This window comes from Rhineura floridana, chromosome 2, assembly GCF_030035675.1.
Source record: "Rhineura floridana isolate rRhiFlo1 chromosome 2, rRhiFlo1.hap2, whole genome shotgun sequence".
NCBI classification, from domain to species: Eukaryota; Metazoa; Chordata; class Lepidosauria; order Squamata; family Rhineuridae; genus Rhineura; species Rhineura floridana.
In genome coordinates, this window is record NC_084481.1 from 119936598 (window position 1) to 119950688 (window position 14091).

Consider the following 14091-nt stretch of genomic DNA (forward strand, 5'->3'; position numbering starts at 1 on the left):
TTCTGAGTTTTACACAGCATTTATAGTGCACACATGTATGTACTGTGCTGCAGCTTATTTCAGTTGCTTCACGTCTTTTCTCCCCACACAACTTAACACACACATGTGCAAGTGCAAAACTGCAACAGAGCTGTACACAAGATTCTTGTAACTAAAAATTAGTTGCTTTTTACGACTAAAAGGAAGGGTTCATACAGAAAGATGAAAATAATCTGTTTGTGTAGAATTTTACTGATGTGTATGCAGACTTGGATACTCTGACAAAACAATGCAAAAAAGCAAACTCAGTGTACTTGTATCAAGTTGTTTTTGCATGCTCTTTTACTAATGTGCAAGAACTCATGAGCGAACCACACAAAAAAGGATCTTAATGCAATAGTATTTGTTTATTTCAAATACCCGAACGGCTATCACATAGAAGAGGACAAATAATTCACCTCAAAGGGCAGGACTACTTTTAAGGAGTGTAAGTTACAGTTACTGGATAGAATTTGTTGAATATTAAGAGAAACTGGTTACTGGGAAGAGTGATTCAACAATGGGACCAATTACCTGGCGGTGGGAGAGGAAGACTACGCCTCATTGGGGCTACTAACCAGAGGCTAGACAGTCATCTGCAGGGAATGGTCTTGCTCTGGATTTCCTCCACTGAGCAGGGATTGAGCTACAGGACGAATGAGATACCCACCAACTTTATGGTTCCATTCCAGACATTTTTATATAGCTTTTCATGTAGAAGCTGTGTCTGAAAACAGTTTACAGTAATAGTAAAGCAAAATAATTTTTAAAAAGTTATTTCCAGGGCAGAGGTTAAATTAAAAAGTCAGAGTAAAGAACTGAAACTATTGGCTCAAAGAAAGTATATAGAATTTCTTAACTTGCTTAATCATGGGGCAAATTATATGTCAGAAGCAAATGTCCTAGGAACACAAAAATGATGCAAGCCAGCCAAGGAGATTGTGGGTTCTTCTTAATTATCTTCTTACTTCTCTTTAATTTTCTGCTGCTCTGTACTCTCCACTGTTGCACTAATTGACAGTTCTGCCGTTTCTTCCATCAAAACAGCCTGTTCTTGAGTTTTCTATTTTCTCCCCCTTTTCTTTTCATTTCTGACTGGGTCAATTTCTTGCTGTTGATTGATTGATTACATTTATAAGCTCATCCTTCACCACAAGGTCTCAGGGTAGATTACAGAAATCACATAAAACATTCCATACAATGCTTACATAAAACAAACCATGGACACAGCACAATAATTAAAACTCAAACAACAAAATTCCACCATAAATTAGCAACCTCAACGCAATATATAATTGACACATCATAAAACTGCGCTGTTCCAAATGTCTGTGGAAAAAGGTGCGTCTTCAGCTGCTGCCAGAAAGACATCAACAATGATGCAAGATGCACCTCTGGGGTTGATCATTCCAGAGGTATGGTGGCACTACAGAAAGGCCCTCTGCCATGCATCTGCCCCTTGTACCTCAGCTGGGAGGTGGATGGGAGGACCAAAAGGGCCCCTCCTGAAGCTCTTAAGGCATGGCAGGTGCTCTTGCTCTACTTCTATTAATACCCCTTTAGCTTTTGCTTTTAATGGAACCACTGTCTTTTTCCACTTCATTCTTTTTTATTCTTTGGGACAAAAAGGAGCATAGATTTTTCAGAAGGATCATATGTCTTCAACTCTGTCTGGTGTATTTATCTTAAACTGTTTATTGTTCATCAATTAAAATGTTTATAAACCACTTCATATTCAGAAAAATCTCACCAAATAAATATATACAAGATAAAATACATCCAACAGAATACAAAAGGATCAGTGGACAACCATAGGCAATATCAACATTCTGGGAATGCCTGGGTAAACAAAAAAGTTAAAAACTCAAAATTGCTGGTGGTTGCTTGACTTCAAGAGCCAGAGTATTCCACAGAGCACAGGCCTTAACACTAAGAGCTTTGCTCCGAGTGGACACTAAGTGAACCTGTGGAATTTTTAACACCATCAGGAGGGCCTATTACTACTACTACTACCACTACCATAATCACCATCATTAATTTCTTAATCACCTTCTATAATTGTCTCAAGGCAATGTACAATAATCGGATGATCTCACTGATCCAACAGGTCTGTAGGGAAGAAGGCTCTTTCTTAGGTATATCCTTATGCCAATATTCACCTGTCCTGGTTAAGGCTTTTCCTGTGCCACTTATCCATCCTTTTTCATCCAGGATCCAAAGAAGCAAGGAAACGACAAAACAGTAGAAATTTCCTTCTCTTTGGTCTCATCAGCCCCATCAACATGTCAGCTTTCTTCTGTTGGGACAGGAAGAAAATTACCAGGCGCTTCATCATAAAAACTCAGTAGGGCAAGGAGATGTTCCAAAGAGCAAGTCCAACAGTTTTCATAGAATTGTAGAATAGTAAAGTTGGAAGGGGCCTATAAGGCCATCAAGTCCAACCCCCTGCTCGATGCAGGAATCCAAATCAAAGCATTCCCAACAGATGGCTGTCCAGCTGCCTCTTGAGTTTTCTAATTATAACATCTCCTTTAAACTGCCAGTGGTTGGCTGATATCAAATTTGCATTTACAAGAAGTGGAAACATAAATACAAGACTTCTTTCAAAACACCAACAAAAATAATCTAAACCTTAATTATTCTCTTTAACGTACACTGCTTGATGCACTCAGTGTGAATTTGCACTATAAACACCCTTGCAAACTATCTATAGCACCTTGGAAGTCTCTCCAATTTACATAAATATACCTCAAATATTTATAGATCAGTAGATATAAATGTGCATTTAAAGATGACTACCAAAGTGCATTACAACAGGAAAGCTCTTTATACACCTTCCAATTAATTCAAATAATTGCATTTTGGCTTACTAAATTACACATTAGGTAGATAAAATACGGCTTACCGTCAGTTGCAATCACTAAAGCACTTCTAGAGAGAAGTGTTCCTGCCAACTAGCCAGTAATACCAAGGGTGGAGTTGAAATGAGACAACCAATATCAGAGCGGATCTTACAGACATAGATACTTCTATACTATTTTTCTTCCATTGACAAATATTTCAGTCACCCTTTCAACATTTGAAAGGCAACAATATTGTGAAGACAAAGAGATTGGTGTGATAGTGAAGTGTCAAACCAAATCAATCAGCTTCTTCCAGGGGATTTGATGGCACAACGTTCCAAAGATTTTGGAAAAGTGTACAGTTCCCCATATTTTCACACACTGATGTTGTGCCCATGTATATTTGCTATCACACAGCTTAGTACCTCCAAAACATTTCAGGCTTTCAAAATGTGATATACACTAGCAATATTGTAAGATCCAGTTCAAATGGGAAGAGACTGTGGATGGGATCCAAAGAGACCCATAAGCAATTGAAAAGTGCTTCTCCATGCATATGGGAAGGTGAGTTGCCCGTTTCTCTTATCTATCCCATTTCTTTGCATCAAGTCAAATCAAATGCCTTGACCCGGAGAAACGGTCTCCTGTTGCTCAGCAGCAGCTTGGGGGAGAGGGCATGATAGCAAGTATGAGAGGGAAGGATACACTACAGATGGCCCTTGAGATCCTGTCTCATATTTTGCTAGACAAAGTGGTACAATTGGTGGGTTAGCACAACTAAACTTTAGATGACTAAACATTCAGTACACACCAGCAATTTATACACACAGGGTCCATTCAAAGTAAACCATGCTTTGGAGTTTTGTCAATGAGCCCAGAGGCATCTTGGGCAAACAGTCTCACCCTCCCTTGTTCTTCCCCTTGTGCAGAAAGATACCTTACTAACTATCCTTGTCTGTGGCAAACCATAGTTTGCTATTTGGTCTGAACAGACCAACCATGGCTTGTGTGATTCAACTGAATAGTGATTCAGCAGCCAGTCTTGTCTTCGCCTGCCCTTAAAACAAAGTTAAAGTACCCCATGCATATTTCTACATTTCATCCTTCCCATCATATTATTTTTATGAAATCACAAAAACAGAGAAATTTTCATCGTATTATAAGGAACCATCCAACCCTTTCCCTCTGTAGTAGGCATGGAGAAGTTTGATTTGATTCATAGTAAAACCCAAATTGATCAAATGTGAACTGAAACAATATGAGAAGTGAAACATACCATCCTTAAAAATTTGCACTCCTCTGAATTTTGCAGTGCAATTCTCCAACCAACCAATGTTTAGAAACATGCATATATTTAGGGGAAATGGGCATACAAATGAATATATTAGTGACAATCGCATACAAAATGCATTATATTAGAAGAAATTGCTTGCAAAAATGTGTACAGTAGTCAAAACTACATACAAAACTGTGTTTACTAAGAGAAATTTGCACTCAAATCCTGAAGAATTTTCACGAGGATTAAAAAAAATCACAAATTGCTGCAGAACTGAATTTAAGACTGGAAAAATGAGAACCTGAAAGAACCAAAATGGACAGATCTTTCCACTGCTACACTATAATGACTCTTCGGCACTCAAACTCGACCATGCTGAAAAACTGATCATTTTTTTGAGTTTACCTTGGAACACCAGCACATGTGATCTGTTTACAAAGCAATAAAACTACCTGTCTCATTCACAGCTGTATGTTTGTATGCATCTTCAGGTCACAATCCAGCACAGAGTTAGGCACGCTTAAGCTCACTAAAATCAGTGGACTCATTCATTCATTCCTGTGTCTCAGCACAAGCTCCAGAAGTGGTTAGCAATCAGTCTAAAATAATAATGGAAAATAAATCAACAATAAGCATATTTTCTGGCATATGTGTGTGTGTGTGTGTGTGTGAAGAAAAGGCAAGAATGATCTCCGCATACCTACAATTGTATCTGATCTGACTAAGTCATATGCAGAAGAGACCCATTTCAGTCATTACTAACTGAAGTCCATTGATTTAATGAGCCTATTCTAAGTATGACTTAGTCAGATACAACTCCTCCTTCTGTGTTGGATTGTGGGCTATGCAAACTATTATTCACATAGTCACTATGCAAACTACTATTCACATAACTAATTTCACATAGAATTTTGCATGTCCCCTTCTAAAGCAAGAATTGCCTCATTTCCCCAGCTGCTTATTCATTTTCCCCATGTGATTAGAAATAACACTCCCCATACACGTGCACACACACACCTTTTTTGCTCGTTCTTTTTATAGAACTGCTTTCTGAATGAAAGTGCTGCTGCCAAACAGAAGTTGCAGAGAAGTTGTAAGAGCAGCGATGCATTCCCTCCCTCCCCCCAGTCCCCCCAGGTTGGTACCACTTTAAAGCTTTTATATGCCCACAGATGCTAGTGGAGGGTAAATCTAGCTTTGCTTGAAAAGCAGTGATTAAAGTTTTTAAGCAGCACAAAGATTTTATACAGAGTGGTATCATATTCGAGACCAATTAAATGTCATCTTAAGTACTTAACTGAAGCATTTTTATGTGTTTGGAATCAGTTAAGTGGAAGGTGCCAAATTAAACTTGCATTTAAATTTTGTCACAGAGTTAATCTCAGGAGATTATGCACCATATTTCAAGAATGATTTCAGAAAGCTTTCAGTAAGTCTCTGTTAAGTTTGCTTAAAGAGGCGCAGAAACTTCTGTAAAGAAAGAAACAGAGGGACAATTCTCTAGATCCTTCTTTCCTCCAAGAGTGAGCTAAGTGTTGATAACTAGACAAGGACTGTAATTACATCCTAAGTAATGCAGGTGGCATCACATTAGAGAAGTCTTGGCCAAGTGACTCACGATAAGGGCATTAGCATTTACCATTTTTTTCTTCATAACCATTGTCATTTTCAGTTTGCATTGTGTTAATTATGATATTGTAACAGAAGTTCATTCTTTCATTCAAAACAATGCCATTTTAGAAATTTCTGGGAAGATCATTTCTAATATTTTTAATAATGTTTACCAGTTTACAAAGTACTTTACAAGCCTTATCTCATCATAACCATATTGGATGCATGGTATTAAGCTAAGAGACAATTATTTGTCCAGTGAACTCTATGGTAAATGAGGATTTTAATGTCTGCATTCTCCTACATCCAATCCCAATACTACCAATTAGTGGGACAAACCTGGGAAAAGCTTTTTTCATGCAGGCCAGCTTTCTACCCAGATGTCTGAGCTCAATAGCCATTTTCTGAATCAATAAATCATTTTCTTGAATGATGTTCATAGACCACAGTGGTCTGTGGACCACAGTTCCCTATGAGATTGTGCACCTGTGGTAGGAAAAGTGCTGAAGACAAAGCTGGAAGTGTTTGGTGAAATAACAGCAACTACTGCCTGGGCCCTGCAGGAGAAAGAAAGCATCGCCCCAAGGGAAGGAGAGGCTGCTGCTGCTGTGCTGCTGCTGCTGCGGGACCACCACCTCCACCACCCTTCCCAGAGGGACTTCCTGGCAGGACCAGGCCCCAGGTACCCAGCCAGCCAGGACTGATTCTTACCACCTGTCCCTCTTTGGAGGGATACATAAGCCGGCTGGCTGAGGTGGCCTGGGAGACCCAGGCCCTGCAGGAGAAAGAAAGCATCGCCCCAAGGGAAGGAGAGGCTGCTGCTGCTGTGCTGCTGCTGCTGCGGGACCACCACCTCCACCACCCTTCCCAGAGGGACTTCTGCCTGGCAGGACCAGGCCCCAGGTACCCAGCCAGCCAGGACTGATTCTTACCACCTGTCCCTCTTTGGAGGGATACATAAGCCGGCTGGCTGAGGTGGCCTGGGAAACCCAGGCCCGGCAGGAGAAAGAAAGCATCGCCCCAAGGGAAGGAGAGGCTGCTGCTGCTGTGCTGCTGCTGCTGCGGGACCACCACCTCCACCACCCTTCCCAGAGGGACTTCTGCCTGGCAGGACCAGGCCCCAGGTACCCAGCCAGCCAGGACTGATTCTTACCACCTGTCCCTCTTTGGAGGGATACATAAGCCGGCTGGCTGAGGTGGCCTGGGAGACCCAGGCCCTGCAGGAGAAAGAAAGCATTGCCCCAAGGGAAGGAGAGGCTGCTGCTGCTGTGCTGCTGCTGCTGCTGCGGGACCACCACCTCCACCACCCTTCCCAGAGGGACTTCTGCCTGGCAGGACCAGGCCCCAGGTACCCAGCCAGCCAGGACTGATTTACCACCTGTCCCTCTTTGGAGGGATACATAAGCCGGCTGGCTGAGGTGGCCTGGGAGACCCAGGCCCTGCAGGAGAAAGAAAGCATTGCCCCAAGGGAAGGAGAGGCTGCTGCTGCTGTGCTGCTCCTTTTTTTTTTTTTTTTTTACTTTTTGTTGGTGTGTTGATGCAATTTGAGATGAATGGGTGCCTGATTATATGAATGTATGTTTGTTTATATGCTGTATATATGGCTGTATGTATAGCTGTTTTTATACGTTTAATTGTTGTATATTTTAGTTGTATTATGTGCTTCAGAGAGAGTTTTATCCATCAGGCGGGGAGACTTGAGGGGGCCCCAATTGCCGTAGTGACGGACAAAGGAAGGTATGGCGCTGTGAGAAGGACGTGCCAGGTAAGGGGAACGCGGTCCAGACATGTTGTGGCTGTGCCTTGTTCCGGTCCTTCCCACACCCGCAAGGTCGTTGGTAGTCCTATCAGCCAACTCTCAGATCTCCAGTTGCTGTTATTAAATGCCAGATCGGTATATAATAAAACCTCCCTCGTCCACGATTTGATTGTGGATGAGGCAGCCGATCTGGCATGTATAACCGAGACCTGGGTGGGTGAGCAGGGAGGAGTTGGTCTCTCTCAGCTCTGCCCACCGGGGTACCTGGTCCAGCATCATGGTAGATCTGAGGGTCGGGGAGGTGGGGTTGCTGTCGTCTATAAGAGTTCCATCTCACTCACCAAGCACCATGTTCATTCAGTTACTGGCCTGGAGTGTTTACACCTTGTGTTGGGCCAGAGGGACAGGCTGGGAATCCTTTTGGTGTACCGCCCACCTTGCTGCCCAATGGCTTCCCTAACTGAGCTGGCGGAAGTGGTCTCGGATATATTGTTGAGGTCCCCCAGACTAATAGTACTGGGGGATTTCAACATTCATGCCGAGACCACTTTGTCTGGCGCGGCTCAGGACTTCATGGCTTCCATGACAGCCATGGGGCTGTCTCAATATGTTAGTGGTCCAACACATGTATCGGGGCACACTCTAGACCTTGTTTTTGCTACTGAGCATGGGGAAAGTGATCTGGATGTGGGGAGTTTTACAACACTCCCTTTGTCATGGACAGACCACTGCTTGCTGAAGTTTAGACTTTCAGTAACCTCTTCCCTCTGCAAGGGTGGGGGACTTATTAAAATGGTCCGCCCCCGGAGACTAATGGATCCTGAAGGTTTTCAAAGGGCTCTGGGGGATTTTCCGGCTGATAGGACTGGCGCTCCTGCTGAAGCCCTGGTCGCTCTGTGGAATACGGAGATGACCCGGGCTGTAAACACGATCGCTCCTGCACGCCCTCTCCTGTGTAGAGCTCATACAGCTCCATGGTATACTCCGGAGCTGAGAGCGATGAAGCAAGATAGGAGGAGGCTTGAGCGGAAATGGAGACGAACTCCCGACGGATACAATTATGCGCTGGTTAGTGCTTCGACTAAGCTCTATGTAGGAGCAGTGAAGGCAGCTAAAAAACATCATTTTGCTGCCACTATTAAATCATCTCTTTGCCGCCCAGCGGAGCTCTTTCGAGTTGTCCGGGGGCTTCTCCATTCAAATCCTCCGGACAGGGTGGAATCATCGGAGGCCCGCTGTAATCAGTTTGCCGATCACTTCCAGAATAAGATCTCATGTATCCGCCGGGACCTAGACTCTCAAGTTATAGCAGTAGATCCTAGTGAGGTGTCCGGAGCACAGTCTTGTCCTGTTTTGTTGGATGAGCTTCAGTTGGTTCAACTCGAGGACGTGGACAAGGTGCTTGGACAGGTACGTGCAACCACTTCGGTACTGGATCCTTGCCCCTCCTGGCTGATAAAAACTAGCAGGAATGGAACAGGTAGCTGGGCCAAGGAAGTGATAAATGCCTCTTTACGAGAGGGAGTGGTCCCGGGCTGTCTGAAAGAGGCAGTGGTGAGACCACTCCTGAAAAAGCCTTCCTTGGACCCAGACAATTTTAACAGCTACAGGCCAGTGGCGAATGTTCCATTCCTGGGCAAGGTCTTGGAACGGGTGGTTGCTGGCCAGCTCCAGGCGCTATTGGATGAAACTGATTATCTAGATCCATTTCAATCAGGTTTTAGGCCCGGTTTTGGCACTGAGACAGCCTTGGTCGCCCTGTACGATGACCTATGTCGGGAAAGAGACAGAGGGAGTGTAACTCTGTTGATTCTCCTTGATCTCTCAGTGGCTTTTGATACCATCGACCATGGTATCCTTCTGGAGAGGCTCGCGGAGTTGGGAGTTGGAGGTACTGCTTGGCAGTGGTTCCGCTCCTACTTGGCGGGTCGTCTCCAGAAGGTAGTGCTTGGGGAACATTGCTCGACACCGCGGGCTCTCCAATATGGGGTCCCGCAGGGGTCAGTTTTGTCCCCCCTGCTTTTTAATATCTACATGAAGCCGTTGGGAGAGGTCATCAGGAGTTTTGGAGTGCGTTGTCATCAGTATGCTGGTGACACGCAGCTCTACTTCTCCTTTTCATCTTCTTCAGGTGAGGCTGTCGATTTGCTGAACCGTTGCCTGGCCTCGACAATGGACTGGATGAGAGTTAACAAACTGAAGCTCAATCCAGACAAGACTGAGATGCTGTTGGTGGACGTGTTCTCTGATCGGATGGTGGATATATACCCTGTCCTGGACGGGGTTACACTCCCCCTAAAGGACCGGGTTCGTAGTCTGGGAGTCTTTTTAGACTCTTCCCTCTCACTTGAGGCTCAAGTAGCCTCGGTGGTTAGGAATGCGTTTTACCAACTTCGGTTGGTAGCCCAGCTACGTCCCTATTTGAGTAAAGAGGACCTTACATCAGTGGTACATGCTCTGGTAACCTCACGTTTGGATTACTGTAATGCGCTTTACGTAGGGCTACCTTTGAAGACAGTTCGGAAGCTACAACTAGTGCAAAATGCGGCGGCCAGATTGCTGACAAGGACCAAGCGGTCCGAGCATATAACACCTGTTCTGGCCAGCTTGCACTGGTTGCCAATATGTTTCCGGGCTAGATTCAAAGTGTTGGTATTAACCTATAAAGCCTTATACGGTGCGGGACCACGATACCTTGCGGAACGCCTCTTCCGATATGAACCGGCCCGTGCACTACGTTCTGCTACGAAGGCCCTCCTCCGGGTTCCAACTCACAGGGAGGCCCGGAGGGTGATGACAAGATCTAGGGCCTTCTCAGTGGTGGCTCCCGAACTATGGAACAGTCTCCCTGAGGAAGTACGCCTGGCGCCGACTCTGCTCTCCTTCCGGCGCCAGGTCAAAACCTTCCTATTCTCTGAAGCATTTTAAGTTACATTGATCTAATTTTAATAATGTTTATTGTATTGTTGATTGTATTTTAATATTATTTTGTTGTTCATTGTATTTTTATACTATTTTATGTTCACCGCCCAGAGAGCTATCGCTAGTCGGGCGGTATATAAATTTAATAAATAATAATAATAATAATAATAATAATACCAGAAAATTTAAAACTAAATTTTATCAAGTTTTTCAGGCCCTGGTCTAAAAGCCATATTGTTTCCCTAAAGCTTTCCTACAGCTATACAAAGGATTGAATGCTGCCATAGCTGAATTAAATTCTCAGTATTAAAGGCACATTTATTTCGTTACCTGCAGTCAGCTAAGTAAGAAGTGTATGTGTATGTTGTGTGTACCTCCCTTTATTCTCATGCCAAAGAAAATCTTGGTAAGCAGTCTAGTATAGCAGTGCAGAATATTCTAGCAGTGCAGAATATTCTCTAGCAGCCAGATTTCAGGAGGAAAACAAGGCAGAATAGGGTTGCCCGATTCAAAATGGAACTTTACTGTGCCTGGTTCATTCTTGTGTATATCAGAAGGGACAGCTTTTCCCCTTACTGTGCTGAAAAGGTAGAAGATGCTTTTGTATAATAAAATTCTTTTGCTGTACAGGTCTTCAGTATGTTACTAGCCCTATTTTTGTTGAACTAGGCAAAGTTGTGGGCAGCTGGTGTTGAAACTGTCTTCTGCAAGGCTGCTTTTCTATAGCTATGAGAATTCATGCAGGGTTTGTAGCTTCCAAAGCATCACTATACTTTAAGATGTGCAGTACAACAGCAGGACAAACCTTCCTCTTTCTTTTAATCCTGAATTGGCTTACATCCAGTATGAGAATGGAAATGCAGGCATCCTTTGAAAATTTGCACTTCTCCTAATTTTGCAATGCAGTTTTCCAAACCGAAAAAGCACACACAACAATGTGTACATATGTGAAAATAAAATGTGTATAGTATTAGGGGAAATTGCTTGCAAAAAAGCATGTATCAGGCAAAGCTGTAAACAACAGTATTAGAAGAAATGTAAACAAGAATGTGGATTTTTATTTTTTATAATAGAAAACGGATGCGGAAATGGGTCAATCTGAGCTCAATGTTAGAAAAATGAGAAAGTAAGGGAAATCAAAACTGACAGCTTCATCCTTCCCTAGTACCTGCCGCTTGTCTTTATAATGGGGAAGGGTTGTAGCTCACTGGTAGGGCACACACTTTCCATGCAAAAGGTCCCAGGTTCAGCTTCTGGTATCTCAAAGCACAGCTGGGAAAGGCTTCTGCCTGAAATCCCAGAGAGTCATTGCCAGTCAGTGTAGACTATAGATAATACTGCGCTTGATGGACCACATGGCTCATCCTATGTTTATCCAGTTTTTGTAACAGGCTGTACGGACCATTAGAAAAAGGGAAAGAAGGGGATTCTTTAGAGCTTAAATCAAGGTGTTAAAATCTGTCCTTCCCTTTTGTACACATTTCACCTGCATGTCAGTATGTTGAGTAAAGAGAGGCAGCATTACTGGTTTCAACATTACTGGTTACTGGTTTCAGTAATGGAGCAGGAGAAGAAGATTTATTTATTTATTTATTGCACTTGTATACCACCCCATAGCCGAAGCTCTCTGGGTGGTTTACAGCAATCAAAAACATTAAAACAAATATACAATTTTAAACACATATTTTAAAACAATTTAAAACACAATTTAAAAATTTAAAACAATATAAAAACAATTTAAAACACATGCTAAAATGCCTGGGATTTTACCAAATTTTTACCACATTCCTCCTCTCTTGTGGCCCCACTCCTTTCAAAGAAAACAAATCTTCACCAATATTGCAACCCCCACTTATAGAATAAAAATTTAAAAGTTTGATTTAATTTAATTATTGGGGTAAATTTACCTATTTTGTAGGACTCAGCTCCTAAGAATTTATTCTGATTTACCACATTAATGATAGGCAGATTATATGAGTAGTGTCAGAGCCTGGGATCTTCCACAAAATGTACTGAGAAATAATTCTCATTTTTAGCTGTTTCTGTTGGCTACTGTAATGTTTTCACAGACAAAAAGGGGTATGTGTATGTGTGGTTGAATCCATCCTTTCCTGTCATTTGCAAAGATCTTTGAAAAAAGCACTTCAAATAAACATTTCAATTCCCTACCAGGATTTTCTTCTCACATAGGAAGCTGCCTTATACTGAGTCCATCTAGCCCAGTACTGTCTGCACTGACTGGCAGCAGCTCTCCAGAGTTTCAGGCAGGAGTCTTTCCCAGAAGGTCTCTCAGGCTCAGTCCCTGATGGCACCTCTTCTACCTGGAGATGCCATTGGGGACTGAACCTGAGGGACCTTCTGCATGCAAGGCAGATACTGCAGTGGCCCTTTCTCTGCATTCACGTCTTACTCAACTGTGCTGAGGGGAGGCAATGGAACCAATTACTTAGAGAGATAGTGAGCTCTCCGACACTGGAGGCATTCAAGAGGCAGCTGGACAGCCATTTGGATTGCTGCATTGAGCAGGGGGTTGGACTTGATGGCCTTGATTCTATTTTATTTATTTATTTATTTATTTATTTATTTATTGTATTTATATACCGCCCCATAGCCGAAGCTCTCTGGGTGGTTTACAATAACTAAAAACATTAAAAACAAATATACAAATTTAAAAATACATCTTTTAAAAACAATTTAAAACACAATTTAAAACACATGCTAAAATGCCTGGGAGAAGAGGAAAGTCTTGACCTGGCATCGAAAAGATAACAGATTCTAGAATTAATCTTGGAACCCCTTATTGCCACGTGGCACTGTTGTATCAAAGCACCAGGGCAAGCCAAGGACAGAACAGTAGATGAAAGGCTGCCCTTTTAAGCAAATACTATTTTTTTAAAGTTACAAATCCATTTCTCAAAAAAAAAAGGCATTCACAATAATTCAGCTACAATTCACCTGTATGTTAAGAAGTGTGTATAGTGCACAACAATTACACTAAAGGATACCTCCACATTACAGGGCTTACATGCAGAGAAACCTTCAGATAATGTAGACTCATATAAACACAGATGCAATACTCCAGCATGCCTCAGTCCATCAGAAACCCCCATAAAAATGTCTAATAAGAGGAATCACCTTTGATGTCTAGTGCAGAATAAACACACAGTACTGGTGAAGGTTTAATGCTAGTAGTACTACTAATATGGCACTTTATATGAGGGACTGAAAAAAGGGCCTTTCTAGGGACAAACTATTAGTCTCTGAACATGCCCTGTTACCACCAGGCATCATAAATGTACAAGTTTCCAAGTTAAAGAGACGCATGATAACTAGGACCTCCTGCCAGACCTGGTTTCAAATCCCTGCTCAGCCCTGAAGCTCGCTGGGTAACCTTGGGCCAGTAACTGTCTCTCAGTGTAACCTACCTCCAAGGGGTGTTGAGAGGATAAAATGGGGAGGGGAAGAACCATCTTTGAGCTCCTTATAGAAAGAGCAAGATGTAAATGAAAATAATAATAGGAGCTTCCCAGCTACAACTGGGGTGGTGGGGAGGCGAGAGGGAGAAGAGAGGAAATTCACATACAAAAGCCCTAGGACGGACCTGAACAATGGAAGTTTGCCTGTAATAAGGAGAGGGAAACTCTCTCTCTTTCTCTCTGGTC

At 42.8% G+C, this 14091-nt stretch overlaps 1 long non-coding RNA gene across 2 annotated transcripts; it reads right to left on the minus strand.

Annotated features, from left to right (window-relative positions):
• Positions 1-406: 406 nt before the first annotated feature.
• LOC133378293 (uncharacterized) lies at positions 407-6232 on the minus strand. Of its 2 annotated transcripts, none has more exons than XR_009760936.1 (4): positions 6088-6232; positions 4590-4736; positions 2178-2314; positions 407-1129 (listed from the first exon to the last, which is right to left on the minus strand). It is a non-coding gene; the product is annotated as an uncharacterized LOC133378293 (long non-coding RNA). The 2 variants fall into 2 exon arrangements; XR_009760937.1 differs by lacking the exon at positions 6088-6232 and adding an exon at positions 5155-5232.
• Positions 6233-14091: the final 7859 nt, after the last annotated feature.